We start from the raw sequence: 17,114 nt of genomic DNA, 5'->3' as shown, positions 1-17,114 counted from the left end.
TCTGTAAAGAAATCCATCCTGGCTCTATAGTTTTAAGGAAATCTAACAGGTAATGAATGAGGGGATGTATATGTTTGTTCACATATGTGTGGGATTCTTAGGGTTTCAACTGTTATGAAACACTATGACTAAAAGCAACCTGGGGAGGAAAGGGTTTATTTCACTTCATATCACAGTTCATCTTCAAAGACAGTCAGGGAGAGAACTCAAACAGGGCTGGAACACGGAGGCAGGAGCCGGTGCAGAGGCCATGGAGGGGTGCTCCTTACTGGCTTCCTCTTCGTAGCTTGTTCTGCCTGCTTTCTTACAGAACCCAGGATCACCAGCTCAGCCACAGAACCACCCATAATAGGCTGGGCCCTCCTTCATCTGTCTCTAATTAAGAAAGTGCTCTATAGGCTTGCTTACAGCCTGACTGTATGAAGGTGCTGAGGTTCTCCCCAGATGACTCTAGGCTGCATCAAGCTGTCCTAAAATCTAGCCAGCACAGTGAGTGCTTGTGTATATTGCTGTGCATGTGCCCAGACTTGATGTATATCTCTTCAGTTGTTCTCCATTTTATTAACAGAGGCGGGAGTTCTCAGTTGTACTCAAAGATGCCCATCAGCTAGTCTAGCTACCTAGTTGGCTCAGGGGATTCCCCGTCTGCCTCCCAGGAACTAGTATTACAAATGGACCACCATGCCTGCCTAGCTTTTATAAGGGTTTTGAGGATCAGAACCTCAGTCTGAATGCTTGTGCAGAAAGCAGTTTATTTGCTGAGCCATCTTCTCAGTCAATAGATAATTTTGCTTGTGAGTTTAGCCTTTAATGACTGAGCCATCTCTTCCGCCCCACAGATACTAATTTTCATGCTAGTTCTAACCAAAACCCAAATCACAATCCAACTTATGTACAAGGTTAGATCGGCAAGCAAGGTGTTTGGGGTAGTAGGTGGCTTTATGGAGAGAACATGCACGTGTGGCTGAGTTGGGAGTACCATGTACAATAAGAATGGCCTAGTTCTGAAAGGACTCATTTGGACCATCAGCATAGAATCAAAGCATTCTTTTCCCCAAAAGAAAGAACAGAGGGTAGGGCCACAGACAGGTTTGTCAAATGGGTTCCAAGACAGATGGAAGCAGTGCAGAAATAAGGGAAAGGGAAGAAGGGAAAAGGGAAAATAAACCACACTAAATAAACAACTAAACACATGACCGAAGACTTGAACCTGTCAGTTGATTAGGATGACTGGCCCTGTGGGGGTCTTCTTAAGTGACCAGAGTCTTAAATGAGGGATAAGAAAAGAAGATGAGAGGAACTTAGACCCTGGAGCTCTGACATGTTTGAAGTCAGAACCTTCACCAGGTCCCAGTGATGGAATAGTCCACTGCCCAACTACTACATACAAGTGTAGGAAAAGGTAAAGGAGAGGGGATTTCTCCTGCAGGGATGGAAGAACTGACAGACTCCATGACATCCAGAGACAGCTTACTGGTTACAGTCACTCTGGAGAAGGGAAGACCCAGGCAGCTGCTCAGTTGTTGGTAGAGATCATGATTTGGGGTTCCACTTCCCTGCAGAGTGACTAGGATCGTATTGGACACAAGGGAACTTGGATCCAGCAATTACAGAAACAGCTGAGATACAGACAACAAACCTTCAGGAAAACGTTTTAATAGGAAGAAAGGGGATGAGGGACTAGAAGACAGTGTTGTGTGAGATTCAGGTTGTCTGCTGGCAAAGGAAAACATAGACTTTGTCAGGTGGTCTCAGGTTTGATCACTTTGATTCATCATGAGCATGGTGTTTTTAGGGAATCTCATCTTCATGCTTTAAGATTTTCATATAGAAGTGGCCCAGAGAGATGGTTTAGTGGTTAACAGCACTGTTTAGTTGTTCTTCCTTAGAGGTCCTGAGTTCAATTCCCAGAAGCCACATGGTAGCTCATCAACCATCTAATGCCATCTTCTGCCATGCAGATATACATTCAGATAGAACACTCACGTACATTAAATAAACAGATAGATAGATAGATAGATAGATAGATAGATAGATAGATAGATAAGTAAATAAAATGTTTTCATATAGAAGAGTGTGTCACTGCGTTAACCTTACCCTGCACCTGGTTTTTGTTTGCCTTTTTGTTTGTTAGGTCTCTTATAAAAGATGAAATGACAGGCATGGCTTGGTGGGTCACACTTTATACATTAGAGGGATGAGGTTTCTGTTTTGTTTGCAGCTGTAAATTTCGGGGAGAGACATGTGTGAGCTGTGTGTGCTTTGTTGTGTTTCCTTTTACCTTGCTTGTGTGTTTTCTGCTTTCTCGAAGATATATTTGAATATTTAAGAGTGTGTTGATTGCAGATTTGGGCAACACAGCTAGTCTTTGATAGGGAGAAAAGACACACACTTGGGTGGGAAGGGAAGAGGGGTAGGTAAATCTGGGAAAAGCTTAAGAAAAATTAATCAAATTCACTGTAAGGAGTACATTGATTACTTATTTGGTTTTCTTTCTTGTTGTTTGTTTGTTTGTTTGTTTGTTTTTCCAGTACCGGGAATTGAATCCAGGGACCTCTGCATGCTGGGCAAGTATTCTACTATTAAGCTATATCTCCAGCCTTGTTTGTGTATATTTTAAATTTTACTTCTGTTTGGGGGGGTGGTGGTGTTTGTGTTAAAAGGTCAGAGGACAACTTGCAGGAGTAATTCTCTCCTACCTGTGTTCTAAGAATGAAACTTAAGTCACCAGGCTTGAAGGCAAGCATTTTTATCTGCTGAGCCATCTCTCCAACCTGATTGATTGTTTGTTTGTTTGTTTGTTGAGGGAGGGTTTCTCTGTATGGCCCTGTCTTTTCTTGGAACTCACATGGCAGACCAGAATGGCCTGTAACTCACAGAAATCCACCTGCCTCTCCTGGGATTAAAGGTGTGAGCCTCCACTGTCTGGCTTGATTTATTAGAATTTACAATGCAGTCCAAAAGAAAAGCTCATAATCCCTTTTCCTGAGCCTCTCAGGTGCTGGGATTCCAGGCACATGCTGCCATGCCCTCAATCAAATTACTGTCTACATATTCTTTAGTGTCTCAACTTTTATTCTTTATTGGCTTCTTATTTTATTCCATTGCAGTTAGAGAACTGCTTTTTATTTTTATTTTTTAAAAAGTTATCAAAGTTTGTTTTAAAAAATTAACAAATTTACAGTGTATGCTGGAAGATGTCTTGTTGGGTTATGATACTGAGTTTTTTCTCTTCAGTTGCTTAGTCACTCTGCTCATCACTGAAATGGGAGTATTGAGGTCTGTTCAATTGCCTGTTTTCACCTTGATTTGTATAAGCTTTTGTTCCTTTGCAATTCTGTGTTCTTTTTGGGGGACCTGTGTATTTGTTTAATGGATTGACCCTTTTATCATCATAAAATGTCCTTCACTGTCTCCATTAACAGCCTTTGCTTATTGACAGTTTAATACAGTTGCATTTAATGCATCGTTACAGTTGTAGTTATCATTGCTGTTTTAATATCTTTTGTTCATTTATTTCTTTTTTACTTTTTTGCATAAAGTGAATGAAGCATTTAAATTCATTTAATGATTATCACCATAGTTGGGTTATTTTTAATGGATGCTTTAGGGTTATATATACTAACCTGTACAGAAAATATGTAAAGTACACATACATATATGTGTGTATATACCAATTTATCAGTGTCAACATCAACTTCATACTAGTTTAATTCCAGTTTGACATTTCAGTGTTATCCATGTATAGACCCAGCACTCCTCCTCTTTTTATAATATTGTTTTCTATATATTATACTGGTTAATGTTAAAAGTACAACCATTATTACAGTTATTACTGTACTATCTGTAGCCGTAACCATTTTCCTAGCTAAGGGCAACTTTTTTCACAGTGCCTCCTTTGTCTTTAATGTTGGTGTCTGTGTGTATGTAATATGTATAGTACATGTGTATTTCTGTGTGTGTGAAGGTGCACATGTGCCATGACACTTTTGTGGAGGTCAAGGACAATATTGGATATCAGTTTGCTCTTCTGCCTTGTTTGGGGTGGGGTCTCTCGTATGATGCTATGTACACCAGACCAGTGGTTCACAAACTTCTGGCAATTCTCACAAACGCTGGAGGAGGTCTGGGCTAACAGGTGTGGGCCTCTGTGGGCTCTGGGCTAACCGATGTGAGCTTTGCATGGTTTCTGGGGATTAGAATGCATGTTCTCATACATGCATTTTGCCTGCTGAGCTATTGTCCTAGTCCCCATTGCTTCTTTTGCTCATTAATTAATTAATTGTAACTAGCATATAAAAGAACAGGTTTCACTGTGGCATTTTATACACGTATGTCATTGTGTTTTGCTCATTTTCACTCCTATTACCCTCCTTTGCATTCCCGCCCTGCCTTAGTCTTCCTGCTGGCCTCTCCTCCAGATAGCTTCCCTTCTGCTTTCCTGTCATACATATTTTGCATTTGAGAGAAATAAAATGACATTTAACCTTTCTGAGCTCAGCTTATTTAACATGATGATTACCTTCACTAACTGATACCTATTTGCGTCATAAATAAAACTGTATCATATGCATATTAGTTTATACAATTTAATTTTGATCCATTTAATAAAAGAAACAATATGTATTTATACTGCTTCTGAAAATTGAATTCAAGAGCAGTTAGCAGTACTCTGTTTTCTTTGGGTTATTTGAAATAACTGAGGCCCTTCTCTCTCTCTCTTTTAAGTATAGCCATATACATTGCTGGAAGATGGGCATACATTTATTAGGTGATCTCACTGTTGTGTAAATATCACAAAATGCACTTCAACCTAGGTTATAGCCTATAACCTACATAAACAATATGGTATAAGCTATTATCACAGGCTGCAGACCTAGAAGGGATACCGCTGTACCGACTGCTGCAGGCAGTTATAGCACAGTAGTGTATGTATACATACTTATGTATTAAGCATAGGAAAGGTACAGTAGAAACAAGGTGTGGCACAGTTGAGAATGGCTTACTTCCTTTCCACAAAGAAGCGTTCAGGCTGCAGATTGCTCTCAGCGAGTCAGTACCTGAGTGGTGAGTGACTTCCCCCTACTTCAGACTGTTGATTGACACTCTATACTTCAACTACCCTAAATTTGTTAAAAATTGTTTTCTTCTTTGATGATTAGTTAGTTTACTTTAACATTTTATTTAGCATTATAAACATTAAAAATACATTTTGACTTACAATAACATTCAGCTTAATATACACATTCATATGGCTGTACATAGTATATATTCTAGAACTTTTTCTATTAAAATTTATTTTTATTTTATTTTTAAAACTTGTTTATAAAAACAAAAATACACTGGATGTGGTGGCACACATCTGAGAGGGAGACATAGGCAGATCTCTGGGAGTTCAAGGCCAGCCTGGTCGACAAAGTGAGTCTAGGACACCCAGGCTTACAGAGAGAAATCCAGTCTTGAAAAACAAACAGACAAACAAAACCTCACAAATTTATACAATGAGCCTGGAGACTACACAAGATCAGAGTAATCAGTATCAATATTTTTTTTTTCCAAGACAGGGTTTTTCTGTGTATACCTGGCTGTTCTGGAACTCACTCTGTAGACTAGGCTGGCCTCGAACCCACAGAGATCCACCTGCCTCTGCTTCCTGAGTGCTGGGATTAAAGGTGTGCACCACCACCTCCCAGCTGAGGATGTAACATTTTTAAAATTATGGCCACTTTTCTTTCTTTCTTTCTTTCTTTCTTTCTTTCTTTCTTTCTTTCTTTCTCTCTCTCTCTCTCTCTCTCTCTCTCTCTTCCTCCCTCCCTCCCTCCCTCCCTCCCTCCCTCCCTTCCTTCCTTCCTTCCTTCCTTCCTTCCTTCTTCCTTTCTTCTTTTTCCTGTAGATTTGCTTGTAAGCACCACAAATATTCCTCATTATTGATGAAAAGCTTTCAGTTTTGTTATCTAGGTTTTTAAGTTCTTGTGTTTGTTTCGTTTTGTTTTGCTCTTAAACTTTTTAAGGAACTTTGGCTTAAAAAGTTCCTTTTTAAGGAACTTTTGCAGAAACCTTGGCTAAACTATTCATTATTCATTGTCTGGTGCTTCTTTTTCATCTGCAACTTTTTTTTTTTTTATCTATGCCTTCACTAGGTATGTTACAACTCTACTGTAATCTGACAGATCACCAAAATATTGGATATTTGTTTTTTCAGACTATAAATTTCATAATTTATATTGATCTATCTACAGGTTTACTAATTGTTTTCTTCACTAGTTCAGACCTGCTGCTGAACCTCTCTAGTAATTTTTTATTTCCATTATCTCCAGAATTACCATTTGTTGAGTTTTTTTTAAGCCGTATTATCTATTTACCGTGATGCTGTTGTATTTTACTTATTTATATTCTTATGGTTTCCTTTAGTTTCTTGGATACATTTATAATGGGCATCTTGAAATCTACATTTTATTTGACATCTGGTCACTTTGGCACCTTGCCAATTCAGGTCATGGTTTCTTTGAATGTCTTACAGCTTTCTGTTAGAAATTTGGCCTTTTAGATAAAGTAGCAGCCCAAGTTCTGGTCTTTTCCCTGCTCCTTAGGACTGATTATTGCTGTTTATTTGGCTATCTATCTGGCTAGATTTGTAGTCAAATTGACTTTCACCTGCAGGACTGTCTCTGATGTTGTTCCTCGGGGATTCTGCCCTGGAGGAACATCCTAGTCATTCTGGTATGATAGTGGGTTGTTCTGTGTCGTCAGTGCTTGCGGTAGTTTTGTTTGTTTTCAGATATAGTCTCACTATACCATTGGCTGGTCCGGAACTTGCTGTGAAAACCAGGCTCGTCTCAAATTCAGATACCCACCTGTCTTTGCCTTCTAAGCACTAGGATTAAAGGTGTAGTGGGATGAGAGTGGTTTAACATGGCTTTCCTCTGCCTTTTTACAGGATTTAAATTTACTCAGCTAACTGCCTGTGATTGGTTTGCTGTTTTCAACAGTACCCCTCACCCTCCCACCCCTGCAGTCAAAAATTGCTAGTTTAGGTCAGTCGTGGTTGAACTCATTTGAGGAGTGTTTCTGGGGCTTTATATTTGAAAATTGCTCTGACCCCAGCGGGGGAAAATGACCTGTTTCCTGATTTTTTCCCATGAAAGAATCATCTTACATTATCTTCTACCTGCATCTCCAACGAGCTGAGCAGTCTCTTTTCAGCTATTATTTAACTTCCTGAGGATAGTCTCTGATTCGCAGATTTAGGGATATGAGTGGGGATCATAGCATGTTTCTCTCAGTAGCAATGATACTTCAGATTTCTCACCACTGTGGCAAAGTTTCTAATGGAGACAGCTTAAGGGAAGTGAGGGTTATTTTGGCTTGAGGTGTCCAGGGATGTTGTCTGTGATGGCATGGGATACTTTGCAGCTCCTCACATCTTGATGGATCAAGAAACAGAAAGAAAGACTAGAAGGAGGCCCAGGCTATAACTCTTAGTGACCCGTTCCTAATGACTCAACTCTGCCAGCCAGACCCCAGAACCTCCCAAAACAAGACCACCAGCTGGAAAACAGCTGTTCAAACACATGAGCCTGTGACGGCATTTCACATTTAATCCAGAACAGTGCTCGGTGCAGTGGGGACAGTAGGCTTCAGATCTTCCTGACTTGCCTCTCATGGAGGCAGTTGCTCCCTTACAAGCCAGAGCAAGAGAAGGACTTCAGAATCTCAGTGATGCTTTCTAAACACAGTGCTCATCCATGTGGGCTGAGTGAAAAGAGGAAGATGTTGCCACAAGGCTGTGTTCTCTTGGAACTTACAACCAGTGATACTTATTTGAAGGCAGGATAAATGTTGATGTCCTCTGGCTCTGACAATAGCCCTCAGTGTTAAAGCTAATGGGGGAGAGCCTGTGTTTTGGGTTGCACCAGTCGGTGATGGGATGGAGTGGAATAAAGTCTTCTTCAACTGAGAGGGTAGAGTAAATGGTCTTGGCTCAAATTACCTTTGATTTTTTTTCTCTTATTCTTAGCAATTTCTAGTAGCTAGTCTTGAATAAAGGTGTTTTCATTTGCTGTATGCCTTATGGTGCTTTAGAGACTATTTATTTTTATTTATAGAGGGTCTCTCTATGAAACCTAAACTAGCATCAAATATGTGATTCACCTGCCTTAGCCTCTGAGAGCTAGGATTACAAGCATGTGCCACCAAGTATGCCTGAGACTTACTTTCTTTTCTTTCTTTCTTCCTTTTTTTTCTCCCCCCCACCCCCAGGCAGGGTTTCTTTGTGTTTCCCTGGCTGTCCTGGAACTCAATATGTAGTCTATCATTCAACAGAGATCTACCTGCTTCTTCCTCCTGAGTGCTGGGATTAAAGGTGTGTGCCATCACTGCTGGGCTCAGGCTTTAATTTCTTTTTTGGGAGGGTGCGCTTGTTTCAAAACAGGGTTTCTCTGTGTAGCCTTGGCTGTCCTAGACTCGATTTGTAGACCACACTCGAACTCACAGTGATCTGCCTGCCTCTGCCTCCCTGAGTACTGAGACTGAAGGCACGTGCCACCACTTCCAGCTTGTTTGTTTTTAAGACAGGGTCTCAGTGTGTAGCTCTGGCTGGTCTGGAAGTCTCTGTACACTAGGCTAGGCTTGAACTCACAGAGCTCCATCTGCTTACAGTTTAATGTTAAAAAGCAATGAGTCACTGGGCACACACCTTTAATCCCAGAACTCAGGAGGCAAAGGCAGGCGAAGCTCTGTGAGTTTGAGGCCAGCCTGGTCTACAGAGTCCAGGACAGACAAGGCTAAAAGCAAACAAACAAAGAAATCTTGTCTTGAAAAGTAGTGAGTCATAGTATTTTTTATTTTAAAAACCTGATTTATTGTTTGTGTGTGTGTGTGTGTGTGTGTGTGTGTGTGTGTGTGTGTTGAGTGCATGTGCACATGTGTGTAGTTCCTGCAGAGGCAGGAAGAGATCATCTGACCCTCTGGAACTGGAGTAACTGGCAGTTGTAAGTCGACTGATACGTGTGCTGGGAATTGAGCCTGGGTCCTCCAGAAGAGCAAGAAATGATCTTAACCCTTAATTCATTGTATTATGATTATAAAGTTCTATTTACAGTTGTTACAAATTTGGAATAACCTAAGTGTCCCCCAGGGAAGGATTGGTTCAATACATTTTTGCTAGAGCAATACAATAATGACTTCTGCTTCCTGATGGTTGTTTCTACACGTCTGAAGCATTCCAGCTTGTGGTTACCATGTTAGACAATGTGAATATAAAAACTTCCATCGTCATAGAACGTTCTGGTATACAGTGTTGATCAAATTATCCCTTGGCTATTCAAAAACACTGGTTTTCCTGCCTAGTGCTGCTTTCATCCTAGAATCATGCTTTGCCAGCTTCCACAGGATTCTTTGCCAGTATTGGGTTTGGAAGTATAATTTTTGAGATCTTATATGTCCTAAAAATATCATTTTGGCCCTATGTTTGATTGAGAATTTGGTTAGAAATAAAAATCTAGCACGATAATTATTTGTTATGGTAAATTTGGGGGACATTGTTCCTATGTTGCTTTTTGAGATGTTTCAGATCTTTCTGATTCAAAGACTTTGTTCATTATTTGATTGTTCCTATCTGGAAGATTTGTTTCTTGAGGTTTTGAAATTTCATAGCAGCTTCCCTTGCTGTAACTGTTTTTATACATTATTTGTTCTGGATATATAGTGACCCGTTTCAGTCTGGTGAGTCAGGCACTCACTTAGTTCTGGGAAACTTTTTGAATTACTTCCTCAAGGAAAATAATGTCCCATCAAATTATTTCATGTATCTCTGTGGGACAAAAGATATGTATTTTCTGTATGTATTCTACTTGTTAAAAAATCTGTAGTCAGTTTTCTATTTTTGCACTTTTGTCTTGTTCTGGGCACAGAGAACCTTCAACACAGTCCTAATCATCTATTGGTTCTTTTTTCATTTGTGTGATTATATTTTCATTTCTAAGATCTTTGTTGTTGTTCTATGAATATAGCTTTGTGCTGGCACCCTGTTCTTGTTTGTGGTTAAGTCCCTATCTTTGGAAATATTAATTACATGTAATCTATGTTAATTACATTAATTACATAGATTTGAGGGTTTTTTTTTTCAGGTGTGTGTCTCTGTCTGTTCCTCTTCAGGCTTTTGCATCTATCTATTTATTTATTTTTGCATTGTTTTATCTATTTGGACAGCATCTAGATACACAGCCCAGGCTGGCCTCCCAAATTCTGGGATTAAAGGCACATGCCTCTATGTCTAGCCTAAGAGATTTTATTCCTTCCATCCCTCTCTCTGCGTGTTCATGTTTGTTTCTTCTGCTCTTTATCCCATTGATCTAGCAATCCTTAATGTCTTTGGAGGCTGGTGGTCCTATGTGCTCACATTTAAGAGTTTAGGGACTCTAAAGCTCTGAAGCTTGCTGTGGCCTTCAGAATAGAATGACTTGTTCAACCAAGTCTTTGAGAGAATTCCCAACATCTGTATTTTAAATTCTTGTTTTTCTTCATCAGTGTCCACAAAAATAAGGTATTCAGCCTAACAGACAGACATGAAGAGGTAGGTCCTTCCGTGCTCTGTACGAGTGTGTTTATCTGCACATGTGCCACCTTTACGTGGAGGCATTGGATCCCTTGGAGCTGGAGTTAGGAGGCATTTGAAGTAGGTTCTGGGAATAGAACTGAGGTCCCCTGGAAGGGCCAGTGCGCTTAGCTGCCGAACCATCTCTCCAACCCAGCTCTTGTTGTGCTTTCTGTCCTTTTGAGTTTCTGCCTTCCAGATTTAGCACTCTCATTCTAGTGAGGTTTGTAAAGGAAATGTCAATTTACCATTTCTGTCCAGAATACAGTAAATACGTTTCTAAAAAATACTTCAAGAAATATTGAGAGGCCCTCATAGTGAAGAATTTTTTATGCATTTTTATCTGAAGACTGGATAAATATATGAATATGTTTCATACTCATATGACTATGAATTGAGTTGAGAAATGTCAAAGGTAACAAAATTTTAACATGAAAAATACTTCAAAATACTGTAAAAATACTGCAAATATATTTAAATAATAAGTCTGAATGACCTAAAGAAGGATACATTAATACATTGTGTTCTATTTGGAAATAAGTATCTTGGCTGTGTATGAGGCCACTGGATATCATAAACTACATTATCTGAAAAAACTTTGAACTAGAAAATTTGCTCAGTCCTATAGAATTATTTTGGAGCTTGTCAGAACAACTCTAAACTCAATTTTAGAAAAAAAAAAAAGTAAAAAGGGTAATTGATTTATAAGGACAAACAGAGAAGTCAGATTCCTCCCCTTGTGTTTGTATCATAACCCTGAAGTTATTAAAAAATTAGACTTGGAAATTCTCAGCGAAGAGGGAAGTAAGGGAAATTTAAAGAAGTTGGTCTCTCTGGGGCGGTGGTGGCACACGCCTTTAATCCCAGAACTCAGGAGGCGGAGGCAGGTGGCTCTCTGTGAGTTTGAGTCCAGCCAGGTCTACAGAGTGAGTTCCAGGGCAGCCAAGGCTACACAGAGAAACCCTGTCCTGAAATAAACAAACAAACAAACAAACAAAATGTTCAGTGGGGAGAACAAGAGGTGTACTCTTCAAGTGGTCCCAGTTACCTGAATTCTAGTTGCAATCCTGTTTCTTTCCTTCCCTTACAGATCTCTCCTGAGATGCCCCTCCTTATCAGTTCTTCCATGCAGGTTTCCTCACGCATCTTCACTTTTGTAGCCATTCTCTTCAAACTTAACAATTTTGTAATTAAAAGGTTTCATAATCTTTGTTCCTGTTTTATTCATCAGATCTATTCTATGCTGGTGACTATGTGTTCTTTTTGACATCCTTCTTTCTGGTATTTTTCTCCTCATTTCCTTTTCATTTGTTTGACCTTCTGTCCATTTCTCTCTTTTGCTTCTGTTTCTCTTTCTAGTTCTACATGCTTTTCTTTGGCGGGCCCATTCATTCTTAGAGCTTCAGACACTGTCTGTATGCTCTCAGCCCTTACATGTCCTATCCTGAGCCCTGACTGTCCCAACTTCCATTCTTTAAACTGCTAATCAACATTGCTCCCTTTATGTCCCACTATCATGTCAAATTCAGTATGCACATCCCTTTTTTCACTACCGCCCTTCCCTTCCACACCCAGAACACATTTCCCTACCCAATTTCTCTGCCTCTCAGTATCACCTTTATCTCAGTGCCTCAGATTTACCCCAAGCTTTCCCTTTCCAGTGTGATCTTCCTGACAAAACACAAGTCCAGACCTTCATGCGCTCCTATGTGAATTACTGCCATTGCCTCCAGACCCTGTGTGGATCACTCTCACGGAGACACCACCACATCACCGTCTCCTCTGCTTGAACTTAACTATTGCTTTCATCATATCACTTCCCTAATCAGCAAGATCTCATGACTTCCATTTCCTACTACATCAAGTCTAAACACCTCTGCCCAGCTTTCATCAGCTCCTCATCTGCTTCCACCCCACCTGTTTTCTCTCTCACTATTGCCCAACATGTTCTCCTTCCTGGAGTTGGGTTAGTTTCTCACTGCCCTGAGAAAATAGACAAGTCCACTTATGCTTCCCTGTCTCAACAAATATATTTTATCTTTTCCAAAGTGCCCTTTCTACCACATATACACACTGTGTTCATCTTGCATGATAATTTTCTAAATTCTTGTGTCTACTTCTCTGCTTTCTGTTGTCTTGGGCCCAGTTTAATCAGACTTTCATCTTCACAGCTCCGTTGTCTAGTCCACAATTCTTTTCATTTTGCAACAGTATTCACTTCTCCTCCTGGTTTCACTTCTGTTACTGTGATAAATACCCTGGTAGAAAACAGCTGAGGGAAGAAACTAATTACAGGTTACAGTCCATCACTGTGGGGAGGTCACTGGAGCAGGGGCTTGGAACAGCCGATCCAATCACACCCACAGTCTTGAGCAGAAAGAATGAATGCGTGTGTGTTCACTTGCTGGGTGCTGAACTTGGTTTCTCCACTCTTAATGCAGTCTAGAAACCTCTGCCTAGGAAACAGTGCTACCCACAGTGGGCTGGTCATACCAATTATAGACTTGCACCCTGCCCAGCTCGATGTTGACAGCCCCTGAGACTGTCTTCCTAAGTGGTTCTTGGTTGTATCAGGCTGACTCTTAAAGCTAACCTTACACTTCTTCATCTTTCCTTTTTCAGTAACACCATCTTTTATCTAGTTGTATCAGTCAAAACCAAGGACGGCCTGGTCTACAGACTGAGTTCCAGGACAGCCAGGTCTACAGAAAAACCCTGGCACAACAACAAAAAAAAAAAAAAAAAAAAAAAAAAAAAAAGCCCACAACAAAAACCCTGGAAGCCATCCTTGGCTCTTCACATTCCTAACCCACATCTAGTTCATCAGGAAATCCTCTGAGCTTTCCAGGCAATATATATTTCATATTAAACCACCAACTCAACTCAAACTCACTAACTGCTACCACTCAAGCAGATAGATAGTGCATAGCACTCTGTAGTGACCTCTCTGCTCTTATTTTTCCCTTGCATGATTTAGTTCACCTAAAACATTCACAGTCATCTTTTAAAGATAGGCTCCAGTCCAGACTGTGATTTTTGTATTCTTTCAGTTTCTTCTCATTCTGTTGTTGTCTCTAGTTTCTCTGGCATTGTGCTCTCTGACATCTCACTTATATATGTACTCATCACAGATCATTCAGCAGACAGGTTAGAAAAAAAGCCTTCATTTTTTCAAAATATTTGTCAAAAATATGTATATAAGCCAGGCTCAGGGGCACACACCTAGGTTCCCACCACTCTGGAAGGCAGAAGCAAGCAGATCTCTCTGACTTCAAAGCCAGCCTGGTCTACAAAGTAAGTCTAGGACAGCCAAGGCTACATAGAGAAGCCCTATCTTGAAGAGAGAGACAGAGACAGAAGAAAATATGTATAAGCAAGTCTTTTTCCTAAAAATCAACATTTTTATGTGTTTACTTTCATTTTGAAGTAATACCAGGCTTATAAAGAAGCTTCAAGTTCAGCACAAGTCAGGTTTTTTGTTTTTCTTTTTCCTGAACAGTTTACTTCATTACCCCTGAAAACTCAAGCAATTCCTAGAAATAGGACCATTTTTCTCCATAGTCACAACATAACCACCAAAGCTAGGATAAACTAATGACTGTAATGTGGACCTCAGACTCTGCCCAAGTTTTCCAAGTTATTCTAATAATGTTCTTTATTGCAGAAGGATCCAGGTCAGACTCATGCGGTTTATTTAGATGTCAAATTTCTTAAGCCTCCTTTAGTTTGGAACTGGTCCTCAGTCTTTTCTTGACTGTCCTGGTATTGGCATGTTTTACTAGGACAGACTCACTGTTCACTCATATGCATTTGTCTGATGTTTCCTCAGGATTCCAGGGCATGTGTGTTTTTTAAGTACTCCAGAAGTGCTGTTGAATAATCACCGCTTTCTTAAAGTGGCAGATGATTTTGATTTGTTCCATTGTTAATTGTTTAGTTGGTAATTTGATTCAGGTGGTATCTGCCAGGATTCTCTATAATAAAGTCAGTCTTTTGCAACTAATCAGTATAGGGAAGTACTCTGAAAGTCTGTACATTATTTCTATCTCATAAAACTTCTCATTTATTCACTTATATCAGTAAGAATCCATGAGTCTTTATTTTATTTATTGCTGTCTATTTTGATGCCATATCCTCTGAGATTTTCCTAGTGACTATCCCATCAGGGAGGCTTTAGTGTCCCTGTAATTTGTCAGTACTTCCTTGCATTCTCGCTTGACAAACTGTCCCAGATTTATAGTTTCCCTGTTCCCATCTGGAATCAGCTGGGTTTTGTTTTGTTTTGTTTTTTGAAAGTCCTTGGTTTGTAGTGGTTTCTTTTAGTGACCAAGATGTGGGCTCTCTCAGTGGACAGAGAGAATAAATGTCAGTGCACAGTGCATGAACACAATCACACACACTATATTTATGTATACATGTGAAAGTCCATGACTTATTTCACACTTCTAGTCTGATACTTACAAAGTTCATTCTTGCTTTTTCACTTTCCATATTTGTAATTTTTCCATCAGTGAAGACTTGAGCTCCTATCATCCGTAACATATTTAGTTACTTCCCTGGAATGTAGCTAAATTCCTATCCTCATTTTTTCCATAGACACTCACAGATACCTATCGCCCTCTCTCCCACCCCAGGACTCCACCCAGATTGTCTCCCCACCATGCTTCATCTTTGGTGCTCTACGCTAAGCCTTTTCTTTATGTAGCTGCCCTCCTAACCCTGCTTATGTTCTGACTCCCAACTGTTGATCACCCATGCTTGTGACACCCTTCTTACCCTGCTCAAGCTCACTCCTCACACCAGTCCTGTCTTCCATGAGGATCCTTCTATGTTCTCTTCTGTGAAGTTGCCTAGCTTGCCTAGACACAATGTACTCCAGCTTCAGGGTTGAGCCGATAACAGTTGGAAAGGGGAAGAAGAGGGAAAATCAATTTCTTTCTTTCTTTCTTTCTTTCTTTCTTTCTTTCTTTCTTTCTTTCTTTCTTTCTTTCTTTCTTTTGTTTGCTTGTTTGTTTTCAAGGTAGGGTTTCTCTATGTAGCCTTGGCTGTCCTAGACTCACTTTTTGTACATCAAGCTGGCCTCAAACTCACAGCTATCCATTTGCCTCTGCCTCACTGACTGCTGGTATTACAGGTGTCCGCCATACCCAGCAAGGTCAATATTTTATATAGAAATTGTATCTTTAATGTGTTGAGAAGAAGGCTATACCGTTTCTGCTTCTTTTCCTTAAATTGTTTTTGTGTATTTACCAATATTAATCTGTCTGAAATACCATAGCAGTCAGTGAAAAGTCAAGCCACTGAAAGAACAGCCAACTGAAATAAATGTAGAAACAAAACAACCAAAAAAAAAAAAGCTTTTTTTGTATTTTTTTTCTTCTGTTCAAATATTGCTCGATAGCAACAATCTCAGAATTATTATTGAGCAGTTAATGATTAGTTATGTTTATGAGCCTTACAGCTTTCCAAGACAGGGTTTCTCTGCAACCTTGACTGTCCTGAACTATGCTCTGTAGAACAGGGTGGCTTTGAACTCAGAGATCCACCTGCCTCTACCTCCCCAAGGCTGGGATTACAGGCATGAGCCACCGCACCTGGCTGAGCCTTATATCTTGAAGATGGTATTTTCTAATGCCTGAAGCCTTTGTAATACAGTTCACCTTATCTTTTAAGACTGAGAAATGTAAATATTTTACATAATAACATTACTGTCATTTAGTTATACCACAAGATTTTGCAAAGCAATGTCTATGTTATTGAATTGATTGTCCCTTGGAACTATGTTTGCAAGATAGCCCTGATAACCCCCACCCCCCGACCCGAGACAGGGTTTCACTGTGTAGCCTTGGCTGTCCTGGACTCACTTTGTAGACCAGGCTGGGTTCACAGTGATCTGCCTGCCTCTTCCTCCCCGAGTGCTGAGTTTATAGGCGTGAGCCACCACACCTGGCTCCCTGATAACCTTTTTATAGAGAGAAATGAGGAGTTTGTGTAGTGTAGTCAAAGACATTAAATTCTTAGAGTTAGCTCAGGAAAGAGCTAATGTTCTTAAGTTTGCCTCCAAATATTGTCAATATATAAGCCAAGCATTCCAAGAAGCTGTCTTGTTCATATACTTACTACAAGTTATTCTTGTGTGAATCACAAATTAGTCATTCTTCTAAATCAGGATATGATATGGATTTTGTTTACCTCTGAGCCACAATATACCCAGACTCCTATAGCACTCCCTAGAAACCGAAAGTCAATGGTTCTCAACCTGTGGGTCACCACCCCTTTGAGAACTTGAAGAACCCTTTCACCGTGTTTGCATATCAGATATTCACATTTATAATTCATAGCAGTAGCAAACTTATAGTTATAAAGTAATTGTATGGTTGGAGGTCACCAAACATGAAGAACTATGTTAAAGGGTCGAAGCATTAGGAAGGTTGAGAACCATGGCCCAAAATGCCGTGGAAGTGCTGTCTTGGCTATGCCTTTCTCCTTTATGGAATCAGCATTCCCCAGGAAAGCTGGC

The 17,114-nt window shown here is 40.0% G+C and overlaps 1 protein-coding gene across 1 annotated transcript in view; it reads left to right on the top strand.

Moving 5' to 3' along the window:
• The window catches only part of Hormad2 (HORMA domain containing 2), an 87,473-nt gene that overhangs the window by 44,145 nt on the left and 26,214 nt on the right, over positions 1–17,114 (top strand). The window lies entirely within an intron of this gene.

Source organism: Meriones unguiculatus, chromosome 12 (assembly GCF_030254825.1).
Source record: "Meriones unguiculatus strain TT.TT164.6M chromosome 12, Bangor_MerUng_6.1, whole genome shotgun sequence".
Classification (NCBI taxonomy): domain Eukaryota; kingdom Metazoa; phylum Chordata; class Mammalia; order Rodentia; family Muridae; genus Meriones; species Meriones unguiculatus.
This window is presented reverse-complemented; position numbering and strand designations above follow the sequence as displayed.